The 17,675-nt window shown below is 36.0% G+C and overlaps 1 long non-coding RNA gene across 2 annotated transcripts in view; it reads left to right on the top strand.

Moving 5' to 3' along the window:
• Positions 1–17,675, top strand: part of LOC147584674 (uncharacterized) — an 85,061-nt gene that overhangs the window by 14,417 nt on the left and 52,969 nt on the right. Inside the window, exon 3 of one of the 2 annotated variants that reach the window (XR_015255764.1) lies at positions 12,136–14,442. The exons of the other annotated variant lie outside the window; for it this stretch is intronic. This is a non-coding gene — a long non-coding RNA (uncharacterized LOC147584674). Of the gene's footprint in view, positions 1–12,135; positions 14,443–17,675 lie in introns of those variants that run through there. 2 annotated transcript variants of the gene reach the window in all.

Genomic DNA, 17,675 nt, shown 5'->3' with positions numbered 1-17,675 from the left:
TGAACATGCATAGATACATAAATCTTGATGGGGTTTTGGGGTGATGGTGGGGTTTGGAGCCAACAGCCAAGGAAGAATTCTTGAAGACATCTTTGGTACAAAAAAAAGGTGAATTTGTTAAAGCTTGGGTACAGGACCTGTGGGCAGAAAGAGCTACACTGGGGTTGTGCAGAGTGACTGATTATATACCCTCAAGTTGGGTATAAGGAATTATACCAAGTAAGTGTCTAAGGAATTTTGGAAGCAAGATTTCCAGGGCTCTGAGGGGCTAGCTGCTGTTAGGAAAATTACCATTTATTACCATTTAGTAAAACCTCAGTCATGAGACCCTTCAGATGTATATCAGGGGGCCATAAGCTTGGAATATGATTATCAGCATATATGTTAGGGGAGTTGAAAAAAAGGAGGTTTGCAAAGGAATTTTTATATGTTTAAGGAGACTCACAGAAAGGATCCTTGGGGGTTCAGGATAATGTTAAGCCAAGATTGCCTTTTGCCCCTAGCAAAGTGTGATCATTGGAGGAAGCTGAGCTCCTACAGGAAGATCACTCTGCCTGTTTCAAGGACTTGTCAATGAGCTGTAGATAGTAAGATAATTAAATTTTTCCTTTGCCTTTGTTTCCCACACCACCATGGCAAGCACTTAAACTCCTTTCCTTTGCTCTTAGGTAGCCAGGAATGTCCAAGGAATATCACACATATTCCACCTGGGGTGGGGGGGGAGGTGCTGTTAGCCTGTACTTTGCCCTCAACTTGCCTTATCTCCTCATCAAATCTGACTTTATAATCAGAGAAACGACCCTGTTTCTCAGTCTTCAGTGATATTGGTCAGATGTCTCTATAAAATAACAAAGGAAAACAAAATATCTCTCACACACACACACACACACACACACACACACACACACACACACATTTCTAGTTCTATAATTCAAAGCCAAAAAATAACCATACCTATAGTAAATGGAAACCAATAACCTAAACAAGGTCCCTTTCTCCTGTTAGCATTTTTCTTTAGCTCTATCTTTACCAATGTTTTCTTCAGGCACACTATCCACTGTAGGCTTTCACTTTAATGTGTGTAATAGATGTGCATGTGTATGCTTATCTGTAATTGTATGATATTGTTTCATGAATATGTCTGTTTATATTTTACACAAGTGCATTTTACTTTTTGTTGCTCAATAATTTGTTCTGAGTTATGCATGTATGCATAACATCCTATTATATAAACCAACTTCACTTTAATTATTTACTATATTTTTGGTTGCTAATAATCCTCAGATACAATGTAAAAATGCCAAAAAATACTGGATTTCATTGCCCATTTCTTCATTGCTAGTTATTTGAAGAACAAGATTATCATATTGATGCAGAAAATGTAAAGGCTTGGGGCGCCTGGGTGGCGCAGTCGGTTAAGCGTCCGACTTCAGCCAGGTCGCGATCTCGCGGTCCGGGAGTTCGAGCCCCGCGTCAGGCTCTGGGCTGATGGCTCAGAGCCTGGAGCCTGTTTCCGATTCTGTGTCTCCCTCTCTCTCTGCCCCTCCCCCGTTCATGCTCTGTCTCTCTCTGTCGCAAAAATAAATAAACGTTGAAAAAAAAATTAAAAAAAAAAAAAGAAAATGCAAAGGCAAAAAAAAAATGTAGATAAAATTAAATTTCCTTATAACATGCAGGCTATTAACAAATACTTGAGACAGGCAGAGTATGACATTCCTCCAAGAACTCCCAATCTTAATGTTAATGCCTTGTTGAAGAAAAAAAACAACCTTAGCTTGACAATAGTTAGGCCTCCAAGGATCCCATAAATCTTTAACATATGAAAATTCTTTTGGAAACTTCCTTTGTCTCTACCCTTCCCAACTTCAAAGTATATGATCAGTTGCTCCTCATAATGCTCCTTTCTGCCCACAGGTCCTATCCCCCATATTTTAACAAAAAACACCTTTTGCACCAAAAATGGCTCAAAAATTCTTAACTGTTGGTTCTAACCCCCACTTCAAATCACATCAATATGATTGAACTGATGGAGAGGTGACCCACAGTCACTACCAGGGACAACCTTCCAATTCTACAGAAACTAAAATTGACACAGATGAAGAATTTTTTTAAGTCATTGGATGAAAAGTATAGATGTCTGTGTGACTTCTTCATAATGATCCTACATTTTGAGTTTCTCTTTTTGTGAAATCTAAAGGTCTTGTTGCAATTTTAAGAAGAGGGTGGAACTAGGGGCACCAGGGTGACTCAGTTGGTTTAGCATCTGATTCTTGGTTTCAACTCATGTCACGATCTCACAGTCTGTGAGATCAAGACCCACATTTGGGTCTGTGCTGACATCCCCAGAGCCTGCCTGGGATTCTCTGTCTCCCTCGTTCTCTGCCCGTCCCCCACTAGCACATGTGCACATGTGCTCGCTCGCTCTCTCTCTCTCTCTCAAAATAAATAAACATTCAAAAACAAAAGAGGGTGGAACTTCATGAGACAATGACAGTCTTCTAAAGCCAGCACAGTTTGGGACCTGCCTTAGCTGCTGCTTATGATATCTATGCTTAACCTATACACTTTTACTGGTTCTTTCATATAAAAAAATTTCCAGGTTAAGTGATAAATGGTCAGAATTGTTACTTTTTATTTTCTCTTGGAAATGCCGTCAATATGAACCCGTGTATATTTATAATTATTCTGATAAGGTTTAGCTGCCATTCTAAAGAAAATCCAAATAATATTGGTTTAAACAGGAGTAAAGCTTATTTATTTCTTATGCAGCTCTTCTTATCTACTCAATCACTTTGGCATTACATCAGAATCTTTTTTTTTTTTTTTTTTTTAAATTTTTTTTTCAACGTTTATTTATTTTTGGGACAGAGAGAGACAGAGCATGAACGGGGGAGGGGCAGAGAGAGAGGGAGACACAGAATCGGAAACAGGCTCCAGGCTCTGAGCCATCAGCCCAGAGCCTGACGCGGGGCTCGAACTCACGGACCGCGAGATCGTGACCTGGCTGAAGTCGGACGCTTAACCGACTGCGCCACCCAGGCGCCCCAACATCAGAATCTTAAAGAGGAGGAAGCAGGAGAGAAAGGGGACAAGAGGAACTTTTGAGTCATCTTTCCAAATTTCCAGGCAGTTCAGCTTATATCTTGTTAGTCAACACTTATTCATGTGGCCATGCAATATGACTTCTTTATTCCAGGCAGCTGTGTGCTCATGATTGGGAAACTATTTGTTGCTATAGAGACAGGCTGGTCCCCCAAAATATGGCCCATCTTTGCAATTCTTTGTGTAACTATATGTCCTTTGCTTCTTTGCATCAAACCAGTACCTCTATCTGTTACTGCTTTTGACTTCAGAATGAGCATTTGAACTGTAGATTTTTTTTCTTGTAGTTCTTTGAGCTGTGTCAAGGAGAGTCCTCATCATTTGCTGTGCTTCTTGTCTTCACTTCTCTCCAGATAACTTCACTTCTCTCAGCCTCAGCTGCTTTTGGCAGCCCCAATATGTATTTTTGAGTTTGGGATTATATTTATCTCCAAGATTCTCTAAAAATGAGACTTCTGAGTTCTTCAAAAATTCAAAAATACATTCTTATGCTTTTGTAAAGATTCCAAGAGGATAAGGAGGAAATGCTGAAATACAGTCTTATTTAAAGCAGATGTTCTTATAAGTATTTTAAATTCTGTTCCACTGAAAGAAGAAAAAGGGATAACAGGGGAAATTTTTGTTTAACTTGTAAAGAAAGAGTAATTAACAAGAAGTTGAATAAGTTTTCTTATAGAATAAGTACATAAGTTCCTAGATAATAATGTGATTAAATCATCCTTGTGGAAAAAGGGTATAGTAAATGGGAAAGAGAGAGAAGAGGCTGGAGGAAGCAGGTTGTCATTCAACTTGCAAGTGATCTCTCAACATTTTCCAGACCTGTGAATTTTAGAGGAATTTATTTTCCATGCTTTGTGATGTATTTGTTTTAACTAGATGTGCAGAATAGTTGTGACACCCTAATAACCAAGTCCAGTTAGCATCAATATCATTGATATCATCAATGTAATAAATCAGTATAACAGCAGTCCAGTGGCATGGAGAGGTGAGCAAGGTTGCTCCAGGTTAGACTATACTGTAGGATTAGAAGTTACATAGCTATAAGGTAGGGCAGAAAAGATGTATTTCAGGTATGTTCAGTTGAAAGAAAAGCACTTCTGATGGTTTTTACCAACAAATACAGAGGAAAAAAAAACATTTTCCAGATCAATAGCTGCATACCAAGTACTAGCTGAGGGATATGTTAATCTATTCCAGCTATGAAACTTCATCTGTAACAGCAGCTGCAATTGGAGTCAATAAATGATCGAGATGATAATAGTCTGCCATTATTCTCCAAGATCCGTCTGGATTGTGTATGATCCATATAGACAACTTGAAGGAGAATGTAGCATGAATCATCACCCCTGTAATGTTCAAGTTTTCTTTTATTTATTTATTTATTTATTTATTTATTTATTTATTTATTTATTTTTCTAATTTTTTTTTCAACATTTTTTTTATTTATTTTTGGGACAGAGAGAGACAGAGCATGAACGGGGGAGGGGCAGAGAGAGGGAGACACAGAATCGGAAACAGGCTCCAGGCTCCGAGCCATCAGCCCAGAGCCTGACGCGGGGCTCGAACTCACGAACCGCGAGATCGTGACCTGGCTGAAGTCGGACGCTTAACCGACTGCGCCACCCACGCGCCCCATGTAATGTTCAAGTTTTCTAGAGTGGCACTAACCTTGGCAACATCCTTATGATTGATTTGGAATTACCGTTTTCGTAGATATAACCAGTTCTAGTGGTCTCTATTTGACCTTTCTTGTTACAAGAGCCCAGGGAATCAATGTGGAAATTCCGCCAGTTGCTAAGTGTGACTGTTCCAAATTATGGAAAATAACATCAGGATGTGTTCAGGGATCCAGCAGTCCCTCTGTGAAATGGGAACATGCCCAAATGCCATTGCTCACTTAACCTTCATAAGCCTCAAATCTGACTGGCGGAACACAATGGCATTTCAGGTGTCCAGGATTAAGGTCACTTCAGAGACAGAGTCCAGAAATCTCTCAAAAGTCTGATTATTTTCTCTTTGCCAATGCTCAGTTACCCTAGTAAATGGTCACAGGTTATTTGAAGGAAGGGAGGAAGAAATTTTAAGTATTTATTTTTTGGCTTTATGGAAAGACTTGGCCTCTACTTCAATCAAGAGACTATAGGTCTATGAAGTCACTTCAATATTAGAATTAATTTAGAGACTGCAGTTATCTATTAGGGTGATTTAAATACTTTTGTTAACCAAACTTACACTTAGTTACTCATATGAATTTAGTAGACTACCCATATGTTTCAGTTTAGAGATACAATGTTCAAGCAGTCAATTCTAAAAATTTCTGCCCATCAGATTATTAGGATTTTGGATTGACTTTGTCACCCATTATGGTAAAAATGCATTCCTTGTTTTTGACCATTAAGAGTCACAACTTGATCAAGGCCTGATTATCCTCATTGAGCTTGGAGGACTCAGTTCTGTGGCAATAGTTCCCACTATCATTTCTGGTTTACAAAGAATAGCCCGTCATAGAACTACTCAAGCACAGAAGGGTTCCACTCATGAATGTATTTTCTAGATTTAGCAAGGACTGTCCTTTGTAAGCTCTGTGGGACGTACTTAGCAAATTTTATATGATAAATCCATTCAAGCATTCCAGTCTACTCCAGCATTTGGATATCTTCATCTACAGCAAACTAAAGAAGGTCTGGTATTTCTCCTTCATTTAGTACAGTGCAGAATTGGGTCTAAAACAAGAAAAATATTAATGGTACTCTCCAGCCAGTTAGCCAAGCTATTGCATGCTCAAATTTCTTGAACATTGATATGATATTGAGATGAATTGGATGTGTAATATCTATTTTGGAAGTCTAAATTCAGCCTGATCTAACATATTCTCAAATTTGATTCAACACTTTGAGAATAGATTTCAACCCATGTTCCCTACACTTCTGTCTATATACATTTGCAAAATCTTGGTAATCCTTTTGTATATCAGACTTTCTCATGAGTCACACTTTGTACATCATTCTCTGGCCTTGTTGGAATTTAAGTCCATTTATAGATCTAGAAGTAATGACTTGTGGGTAGTTAGGCCTGGAGTAAGATCAGAAGTCCCTTAAATAATAATAGTACCACAAGGGAGGCTATAAAAGTTTTTTGCAGGCAAAAGTAGACCACCTCCTCAGATAGGGAGAAAATAGTGTTTCGACTGGTAAAGGAGGCTTAGCAAAAATTTAAGGATTCAAAGTCCTTGGCTTAAGTATAAAAGCATAATCCCATTACAATTTTCAAGGCCCCATTACTCTCTAAACATTGACTTTTTTGTCCCTGTCTAACAAGGATGCTTTCTCCTTCAGTTTACAATTACATGTTCCTTGCATCCTTTCAGCTCTCACTGGCAGCATCCTGGAAGCCTGTATTTTACTAGCAGTCTGTTCAAGGAAATTTAACTTTTCTTTATTATACTCCCCAAAATTTTTCTGGCCTCTGCCCACTGCCTGATTCCAAAGGCTCTCTCACGTGTTTAGGTATTTGTTACAGTAGTACCTCACTTCTAGGTAACAAAATCTCTTTACTTGGTAATTTTTTTAAATTTAAGTTTATTTATTTATTTATTTATTTATTTATTTATTTATTTAGAGGGTGCATGAGCAGGGGAGGGGCAGAGACAGAGGGAGAGAGAGAATCCGAAGCAGGCTCTGAGCCATCAGCACAGAGCTCGACATGGGGCTTGAACTCACAAACTGTGATATCATGAACTGAGATGAAATCAAGAGTCAGATGCTTAACCGATTGAGCCACTCAGGCACCCCTATTAATTTTCTATTATTCCCCCCCTCTCCCAAATAGCCACACAAGTAGTATCTTAAGGCAACACAGATTTGTTATGTCAAGGTTTCTGTCAATCAGGAATCTGGACAAAGATTAACTGGTTTCTCTGCTCAGGGTCTCACCAGGTTGAAATAAATTTTCCATTGGGCCTCCTTTCCTATCTGTAACTCAGGGTCCTCTTCTAAGCTTATTTGGATTGCTGGCAAAGCCAAATTCTCTTTGGTTGTAGGACTGAGCTCCCTGCTTTCTTTCCTGTGGTCCACCAGTGGCTATCCTTAGCTACTAGAGACTATTAGCAGTTTTTTGCCCTGGGATTCTTTCCACTGCATTGCAGTTTGCTCCTTCAAAGTCAGCAGACAAATTGTTTATTTCACCTTGTTTTAAGAACTCCACAAATTTGGGGTGCCTGGGCAGCTCACTCAGTTAAGTGTCTGACCCTTGATTTCAGCTCAGGTCATGAACTTATGGTTCGTGAGTTTAAGTCCCACATGGGATTCCATGCGCATAGTGTGGAGCCTGCTTGGGATTCCCTCTCATTTCCTCTCTCTCTCTACCCCTCCCCACCCTCTCGTTCAAAAAATAAATAAATAAATAAATAAATAAACAAATAAATAATAAAATAAAAAAGAACTCAGCCAACTAGGTCAAGCCCACATAGTGTAAACTCCTTTTGATTATTTAAAGCCCAACTGATTAGTAAATTAATCATAAGAATGATATTCTATTATATTCACAACTTCTGCATTCATGCAAGGGGGTGGTATTATACAAATCATGAACACTAAAGGACAGGAATCTTTTAAACTATCTTAGAATTTTATGTATGACACCTAGTAAAATCCAGAAATATAAAAAAACCCACAACATTATACTCCTTATTTTCATGAAACTGTTCCATGACAGCATTGATCCTCCAAAGTTTTGTCTCCTATAGATACATTTTTTAAAAAATATTTATTTATTTTTGAGAGAGTGAGAGACCGAGCGGGGGGAGGGGCAGAGACAGGGAGAACAGAATCTGGAGCAGGCTCAAGGCTCTGAGCAGTCAGCACAGAGCCTAATGTAGGGCTTGAACCCATGGACTGCAAGATCATGACCTGGGCTGAACTCATGCTTAACCAACTGAGCCACCCAGGTGCCTGTCCAATAGATACTTAATACAAGTGTCTACAGGTGATAATTTAAGTAACTGCTTTGACACTTCATGCCATAGACTACCAATGGACGTTTTACCACTGGAAACAGTCATTAAGCTTTTTAAAGAATTTTTTAAGTGTTTATTTATTTTTGAGACAGAGAGAGAAAGAGAGAGAGACAAAACGCAAGCGAGAGAGGGGCAGAGAGAGAGAGGGAGGCATGGAATCCAAAGCAGGCTCCAGGCCCCGAGCTGTCAGCAGAGAACCTGATGCAGGGCTCGAACTCACAAACTGCGAGATCATGACCTGAGCCCAAGTCCAGCGCTTAACCGACTGAGCCACCCAGGTGCCCCTGTCATTCATGTTTTTAAATATAATCAGGGACAGAACCACATCCAGATAACCCAGACCCAATTCAAAGAACCCACGATTAAGATTCTGTTCCTGTAAAATCTTTTAGTTTACTTATTTTTCTAAAGTTAGGGTCTGTGAAACCCTAAAATTAGGGTCTTGTGAAACCACAAAACCACTGTGAATGAAATCGTATGAAGGATTTATCACAGTGTTTAGGTCTTACACAATTTGGGGGCTAGTTGGGGAGTATTTGCCATTCTTTATCCTGGCCCAAGATCAGAGAAGATGAAGGAGTAAATCACTTGGGAACTAGAGAAGCTGCAGTTCCAGCTGAGGACCAAACACATTAGACTAATGCCAACAAGATGACCAAACACGTTAGTGACATGTACAAGCTATCACGGAGACTGTCATCCTCCTTCAATTTTTACAGTATAAAAACATGGCTCCTATTTCACTTCTGCCTTCACACCCTCACAGAAATTTAGCCTGTCATCAACACTAACATGGGACCATATAGTAAAATAATTCTGAGCAAAGCGATTGTAGCCTAAGTTGACTCCGTAATAAACCCCACAATTTACAAAATTATAGCTACCTGAGATTCAAATGAAATAGTATGCAAACCTTTCTTAAAATATTACATTCTGTCAGGTAAGTAAATATTTACAGATGTTGTATTTCAAGGCATTTTTATAATAACAGAAATGTGAAATCATAGGCATTTGGACACTATTTTACGTACCACACTTCTCAAAGAAGAAAATAGATTTGTATAATGCATAGTTTTGCAGTTTGTTTTACTAACATAGAACCATCTTTTACATTGCAGTATTTCACAATTCTGTCTTCTTAAAATTATTTGTTTAGGCAGTTAAATTTTGACTTGACATTTCAAAATCCCTGATACATATTGCAAAGTTATAGAAAGTCATAATAGAGACAATTAACATCTTGGTTCATCTCTCCTATGGTAGTACCTGGTCCTTTGTTATAGGCTATAATTTACCTGTCCTTCAACACAATTTACAGGTTTCTCAGAACAGTAGTACTCTAAAATAATAGGTTCTTGTAATACTTTACAGTTACATCTGAACTTCAGAAATTTTACATGTTGCTTTGCTTCTTTAGAGTATTTTCTTTTTTGTCGGCATATCTTATTTTTTTAAAAACGTTTCGCATTTCTCTTTGTGGGGACTATGTTGCCCCTTCTTTCAGATTCTGCATGCTTCCACTTCCTCCCAACCCCACCCTGGCCTAAAGCAATGACTCAAATATACCCAGAACTTAATAAATGTTTCATTGACTTGAGCATTCCCAGCAATGTTTTTATATTTGCCACAAACTATGTAGCTTCCAGCCTGAGAATTTATATACATTTGAGAAAAAAATTATTGACTTTAAAATAACCTCACCCTTCACAAATCATTTAAATAATGAGGTTTCTTAAAGACTATTAATCAAACTATACGGAGAAGAGTCATAAATATTGATGAATTGTTTAATACTGTTGTTGTTAATGACTGCTCATTTTATATAAGAATTCAATCTTTTTTTTCCTACGTATCATTTGGTAAAGCTCTTTACTGACTGAACAGAATGTGAATGATTATCAATTCTTTTCTTGCTTTGATGTACAGTCTGTGCCTGAAGGAAGATAAACTAAAGCATACATATATCCTCAAAGTTGTGATGCTTGTTCAGAAACGATATGAATTTGAAAGATTATGCAGATAACATCATTCAAATAGCGTGGCTTCCTATTTCCTGATTTTTTTTTTTTTGCATTAGTAAGTCTTTGTAAATTCTATAAACTCTCGAATTGTCCACAATTATTCACCAGCTATGCATGAATACCCATGTATCCAGGCTGAATACTGTAATTATCAGGACTGATTTTTATTGTGAAATTATAACCACTTCATCTCTTTCAAATGTGAATCAGACTTATAAGAATGTTATGTGCTTTGTAAATGGTAATTAGGTAAATATGTGAAAAAAAAGAATGACTTTAAAGGGGAAACTGTAATGGTTTTCTGACTTAACAAATTAGAACGGTGGCTGATTACAACTGAATATTTATTGAAGATGTCTTTTTAAAAAAATCAAATATTTTAAGAGTCTTCTTTGCTTCCTGAGTCAAAATTGGATCGCTTGACTTGTAAAAGTCAAGGTTTTAACCTCTTCCCATCTTAGACTTAAGTACTTTCATATGCGATATATAGATATAGATTTAAATCTGTGCTTGAAAAGTAAAAGATGCAAATGAGCACAGGGTAGCTAAATTAACATGGAGCAGAAGCTATATAAGAAGATTTGAGAAGTAGGCATAAGGCAAAAAGGTTTTGGAAAGAAAGTGCTAATTCAAGTATAAAGATTCTATGCTTTCTTCTTTCTAAAAATTTTGTACATCATCCTACCATGTTCATCATGTCTGATAATTATGGTTTGTTTCTGATATTATAATATGTCTCCATAAAGTAAATAGTTTTACTACTGGCATTAATAAAGTTATAGTACCTTAAAGATTACAGTTTGTTGGGATTATCTTCCTAGAGATATTATGTATCAAAAATCAATCAGTATAAGATAGTTAAGCAATAAACATCAATTTATCTACCATATACATAAATCTGACTTTCAAGGAATCCTAACTGAAGTTACCTTACCCAGTTAAATGCCCGAATTATAGACACTTTCCCAGAGTAGCTACATCTGTTGTTGGACTAGGTCACATTGACAGTCTTAAAACAAAACAAACAAAAAACAGGTTATAAATGTATGGAAAATAAAGAAACAAACAAAAACTAGTGTCTTACTTACAGAAATTTTCAAAAGTGATATCTTGCATTTTTATTGTAGTAATATTTCCCTGAATTTTTACCCTATCAACATGAAAGATCTTATGGGGATTATCCAAATATAAACTCATTCTAATGAAAGGTGATTTTACTACTGAGGAAGAGACATTTACCTGGTTCAACTAAGCAACTTACACATACTTAGTTCCATCATGTTTTTATTTTTTACAAAGATATTTAAGGGTACCTGGGTGGCTCATTGGTTAAGCGTCAACTCTTGGTTTCAGCTCAGGTCATGATTTCAGGGTTAGTGAGTTCGAGACCTGGGGGTAGGGCTCCACACTGACAGGATTCTCTCTCTCCCTCTCTCTGCCACTCCCCTGCTCTCTTGCTCTCTCTCCCTGTTCTCTCCAAATAAATATAATAAACTTAAAAAAAAATTTAAAAGATGCTTAGTCAACATCCTTCAATTTATCTAATATGTAATTATGAACTTAAATTCTTCCAAATTCTAGAGAATCTAATCACATTTAGGAAGTAATGTAAATGGATCTGTTAGAATAAAAGTTGGAGATGAAGACATCATTAAAAAGTCTGATTTTACAAGGAAATAGAGCATTCAAAATTCAACCTCATGAAGTCATGGTGTGGGTGGTGGCTATTTCAGTTTGGTTTAGTGAAATAAAATGGAGGTAGCATTCTACATAAAGTATAACATCAACTATACTTTAAATATATAGGGTCAATTTATGTATAATGTGAAATTCAATTTTTATCTTTTACCTTTTTGGGATGTGGGTTTTTTTTTCTGAATGGTTAAGAAGGATAGTTATTTGTTTGGCTTTGTCACATATATACATAACCAGCATATTTTTTTCCCTCTGGCTTTCTATCCCGACTTCAAGTGTTCAATTTTGTGATGTTTCTGACAGAGGCGGTGGTGACCAGTGTGCTCCAGACCTCGTCCTTTGTGCTGCTGCCTCTGGGCCGTGGAGTCCCAGCAAACACCTCATACAGGTCTGCTTGCTTTGGATTGCTTCTTCACAAAGGGGGAAGTGTGTTTCTTCCCTTGTCATTTACCTTTTCCAATGTTTCATTTCACTAATCTCTCTTCTTTTCTTAACAGCTTTACTTCCTTCATTGTTGTTTTTTTCTTTACTTTATTTCTAATTGCCTCATCTTGAATGAGCTTCCAGTGTCTAAAATTAGAATTCTTCAGAATCCTAAGAAGATCTAAGGAGACATTAAATGTGTTCCATTTTCCAAAAGACAAATCTGGAACATTTAAATTGTTTACTAAAGGTCATATAATACTAGGATTCAAAGTTCTTTACCATTGGGACATTTTATCTAAGGAATGATTGGGATTATATACATCACACTACCTTTCAACCAGAAATTTATCAAGGAAAACCTGCCTTATAGTATGACCTTTGGCTTTTATAATTCAGATTGAAAGAATGCTTGCTCATTTTGCCACTGAGCACATTAGCATCCTGTATCTTCACAAGGTTAATTTAATGGACTGCTATGCATATTGATGAATACTTCTGTGTTTTCTCAAAGTCACCAAATTAGAATTTCTGAATGTTCATTAGCCACATATGCAATAGGAGTAGTCTAAAGTCAATGAATTTCTGTTATGCCCTTTCTAAAACTGATATTAAAATTGCATATGCAAATTTAAGTTCAAATTGTTGTGATAAAAGTAGACATGTAAGTAAAAAAACTCATTTTCATTTTTCAAAGTTACTAAGTTCATTAGTGGTTATTTATTGGGTTAAGACATTGAATCAGAAAATGGGCCTCTGTCTTTCTCTGAGTATTCAAGTTTAGAAATGCCTTACTTAAAATGCAAGAAATTTCCAGTAAGTTTCCAGGCTGCAGAGATACATTATTTATGTTAACAAACTGGAAAGAGTTCATTTGCTTTAATATTTATAAGGGAGATCAATGAGACATACAATGCAGTATTACTAAGCTCTAAAACCACTACAAAACATAGATTCAATTAATGTAATGTTAACCAAAGAATACACTCAGCAATTCATAAATAAATAATTATAATAAATGTCCAGATTTTTAAGACTCTTTGGAATACCCTACTGAAGCCAGCCATTAAGCAATGTATTCTGCTACCTAAATCCATTAAAAAATGTAATTTTAAGGAAAATTACATGCAGTCTTGCTCAGAGCAGATTACATATTTTAAAGCTATATTGGTTTTTAAGCCTTTGAAGATAATAAGGAGGTTCATTAAGCTATTACATTTGAGTTACTTGAAATATTGAATAACCTCAGAATGACCCAATTCTAAAAGGTTTAATTGGCATGAGCTATGCCATGCCTTTTAAATAAAATATTTTGTAAGGTATTCATAAAAACACTAATTATCAAAACATGTTTACAATAGATAAATAAAAGTGAAAAATTGCACTGGTAAACAATTTGAGAATAAAAATGTTTGTAAATAAAATATCTGAATCAAATGAATTTAAAGGCTAGGGCATTTGGAAATACAAAAAAAACACAATATATTTCTTTCATATAAAACTTTAATATGGGCCAGAAAAAATAATTTTGTTTTTTTCCCTTCAGTACAAGATGTGATTTAGGAGTAAACATTAACCAGCAATTAATAAGAATTTTGAAAAAAATTCAAAGGAAGTGAAAGGACTTTTTCTTAAAATATTTATTTTAAATATGATATAGGAATAGCACTATGATCAACATTATTCAAATCTGCATGTAGTGACTTGCAAAGCAGGGAGACTGAAATCTAGCGATTCAGTTCGAATGCCCTACAGCTATCTAATCAAGCACAAGAGTTGCCAATCAGCATCACTTCACAATTGACATACGTTTTAATTTCATTTATTAAAAAACTGTATTAAAGCATTGCAAATGAATCAGTTCATATATTAAAGTGCATGTATCAGTCAGCTCAAGGGACTTTTAAGCTTTATCAAATACTTTTATCTTGATCATATTGAAATTCCTTCCAGCAGTTTATGAAATGTTCATGAATTCTTGGATGAAGACTAACATAAGTTTTTAGAGTTAACTTATATTTGGGAATTCTTTGTACAGTTGATATCAATAGGTTTTTGCAAAAAACATTATGACTAATTTTTTAATTACCATGTAAAATGTTAAATATTATAATTAAGTATAATATTCAGATGAGAGTCACCACATTTTAAAAATGTAGTAATAAATGTTGTGTATACCCTTCCATATTGATTGGATCCTTGCAAGTTATTTCTTTCCCTGAAACTTTGAATTTGTAGGATAGAGAATGCATGGTTTCTTTTGACTATAAAATAGTGTCATATTAGAAATTAGGTGTTCTGTTGCTGTTGATAATTTGTACTGGTTCTTTTTTTTTTTTTTTTTTACTGGTTCTAAATTATCCCAAGTGATGAAATTATTTTCATTGGTTTACTGACTTAGAAAAGCTCAATTGATAGTTAGCTCAAATCATGAAGCAAATTGCTTTTGATTTTTGAGATGTTGAATAATTCAACATATTTTCTTAGTAAAAAGAACACTGATAGAAATAAAGGAAGCAGCTATGCACTAGAGACAGTTTTAAACACACAGTCTCCAAAAATGAAGACATTTGTATGCCTCTGATAGCACTGATTAAGTGGCCCATCTCTGTTCCAGTTGGGGTACATAAAATGAATGTAAGTGCTGTTAACATATGAAAATTCACTTGTGCTGGTAATGATTGAAAGAAAAAGAAAAACACAGAACACTTAACATTTTTTGAAAAACGAATTCACTGAAGAAGGTTTGTTTCTATCTTCATTCAACTGCCCTCTTCATCAGCCATTCCTACATTCCAGAAGGCTATATACTTGACACATCTATTATCTCTTACTATCAGATGCCAGGGAGACTCTGTATATTCAAAGCTTACATGTTGCATTATAAAGCAATAATATTTACTATTTATTTGTTGTTGTGGATTTGGATCTATATCATGGCTTCACAACCATATGACTAACAATATTTTGTTTGGCATGGGGAAAAACACACTGCAATTCTTGCAATTTCTATCATGAGAAAAAAGGGCAAGTAACACACATTTGTTAAAATAAAAAAGTTTAGTGAAAACTGTTTTATTTAGTTTTTTGGTTCTTTGAAAGTTGATTTGAGGTCTTCTGCAATTAGAATAATTTATAGATTTTGAAGTTTGATCAAGTCAGAAGGAAAAAAATCTTCAGTCTGAATCTAGCAAGTAAGAATGCCTAGTCAATAAAAATTAGAAGAAAAACACAACCATAATAAAACCAAAAATAAGACGAAATTCTGAAAATAATGGAATACATAAAAATTTCTAGGACACAGGGGTGACTATGTGACTCAGTTGATTAAGCATCTGACTCTTAATTTGGGCTCAGGTCATGACCTCATGGTCATGGGATAGAGCCCCATGTCGGGCTCTGCACTGAGCATCAAGCCTGGTTGGGATTCTCTCTCTCTCCCTCTCTCTCTTCCCCTCCTCTGTTCCTGTTCTTGCTCTCTCTCTCAAAATAAATTTAAAAACCTACAAAAAATCCAGGACACAATTTAATTCACACAGTACAGGAAACTTGGGGATTACACAAATATTTTCTTACTTTAAGAAACCAGCTTAATATAAGAGCTATAATGTCACTTACCAGACACAGCTCCTCTTAGCAATGAAATACCTTGATTTATTTCTCAAGTTGATGTTCTTATATAAGACAACATTTATTTAAAATTACAGAGGTACTAACAAATAACGTGTTGGTCTAACTCATTCAATTATTGTGCAGTCTATTTTTAAAGGGGATATAGGATTTATTCACAAACGTGTGCACATCCCCCACTGTGTAGAAAATCAGGAGTCATCATAATGATAATCTTGATGATTAAGAAGTCAGTTGATAATATCAGCTGACAATTGATAATATAATTTATCTATTCAGAAATATTTCCCATGAGTCATGGGACAGAACTCTGGGGATAAATTGTTTATCTCAGCCTTCTGTACAATGCAAAACTGACTGATATAATGAAATTTGACCCCCGTGTAAGCTACTTTTATAGACAAACTCTATCACATGGTTGGTAATCTGAAGTGAAATACAATCAATTTCTTCAATTCAAAAAATAGAATGACAGCTTTTCTATCTTCTTGTTTGGACTAGAAACCATACATGGCTCATTTGCCAGGGGACATGATGTTGAGCTAACTGCTTTTGAGTCCCCGCCAAAAGCTCCATTTTCAAGATTATATTTGGTAGTCAGTGGACCGTGGTAAAAATTCATTGTTGTAGGTTTTAAGCTATTTTCTTTATATTTTAAATTTGATTACCAAGGACATACCTGTTTTCTAGAGAAAGTTTAAAACTCTTCTAAAAAACAAATCCAAACCTATCATGATCTGATATAGAATTTTTTTTTAATTGCTGCACATTTAAAATAGAAATATCTTCGCTTCCTCACTAAAGTCAGCTGGTGCATCCTGGCCCTGTGCTCTCCCACTGCTTTGGCAGATGCTTGCAGTCCACAACAGGGGACACCTATTGATCACATGGCTCTGGTGGTCGGGTTGGGGGTGCATTTCTGGGTCCTAAGGGACTGAAACAGAGAGACTGTTCTTGTCAGGCTACTATCTCCAGGGCACTTCATAGTTGCAGACTGAAACATATCCCCAGTCTTTCCGGAAAAAAAGGCCTATTTACTCTTTGGAGCATCTAGAGGCTATGGAGGTGTTCTCAGAGAACACAGATGAAGGCTGTCATCTTTGTTGTCTCCCTTGGTTTCACTATTGCTCACGGGTACCCTCCAGAAAGGAGCTTATCTGAATCGTGTATCTGATAAGGGGCTAATATCCCAAATACACAAAGAACTCATATAAGTCACCAGCAAAATACAAACAATCCAAATGAAAATTGAGCAGAGGATCTGAAAGATAGTTTTTCAAAGAAGACATACAGATGGCCAACAGGCAAGTGAAAAGATGCTCAACATCACTAATCATTAGGGAAATGCAAATCAAAACCACAATGAGATATTACCTCACAGCTGTTAAAATGGCTATTATCAAAAAGAAAAGAAATAACAAGTATGGGCAAGGATGTGGAGAATATGGAAAGCTCATACAGTGTTAGTGGAATATAAATTGTTGCAGTCACTGTGGAAAACAGTATCGAGGTTCCTGAATAACATTTACAGGAGAACTGTCATATGATCTAGCAATTCCACTTCTGAGTATTTATCCAAAGAAAACAAAAACACTAATTTGAAAAGATATATGCACTCTTATGCTCATTGCAACATTATTTATAATATCCAAGACACGGAAACAACCTAAGTGTCCTCTGATAGATGAATGGATAAAGAAGATGTGGTAAATATATACAGTGGAATACTACTCAGCCGCAAAAAGAATGAAATCTTGCCATTTGTGAATACACATGGACCTTGAGGATAT

The sequence above is a fragment of the Puma concolor genome, chromosome A1, assembly GCF_028749965.1.
Source record: "Puma concolor isolate L17-30 chromosome A1, mPumCon1.1.hap2, whole genome shotgun sequence".
In the NCBI taxonomy this organism is placed as follows: Eukaryota; Metazoa; Chordata; class Mammalia; order Carnivora; family Felidae; genus Puma; species Puma concolor.
This window is presented reverse-complemented; position numbering and strand designations above follow the sequence as displayed.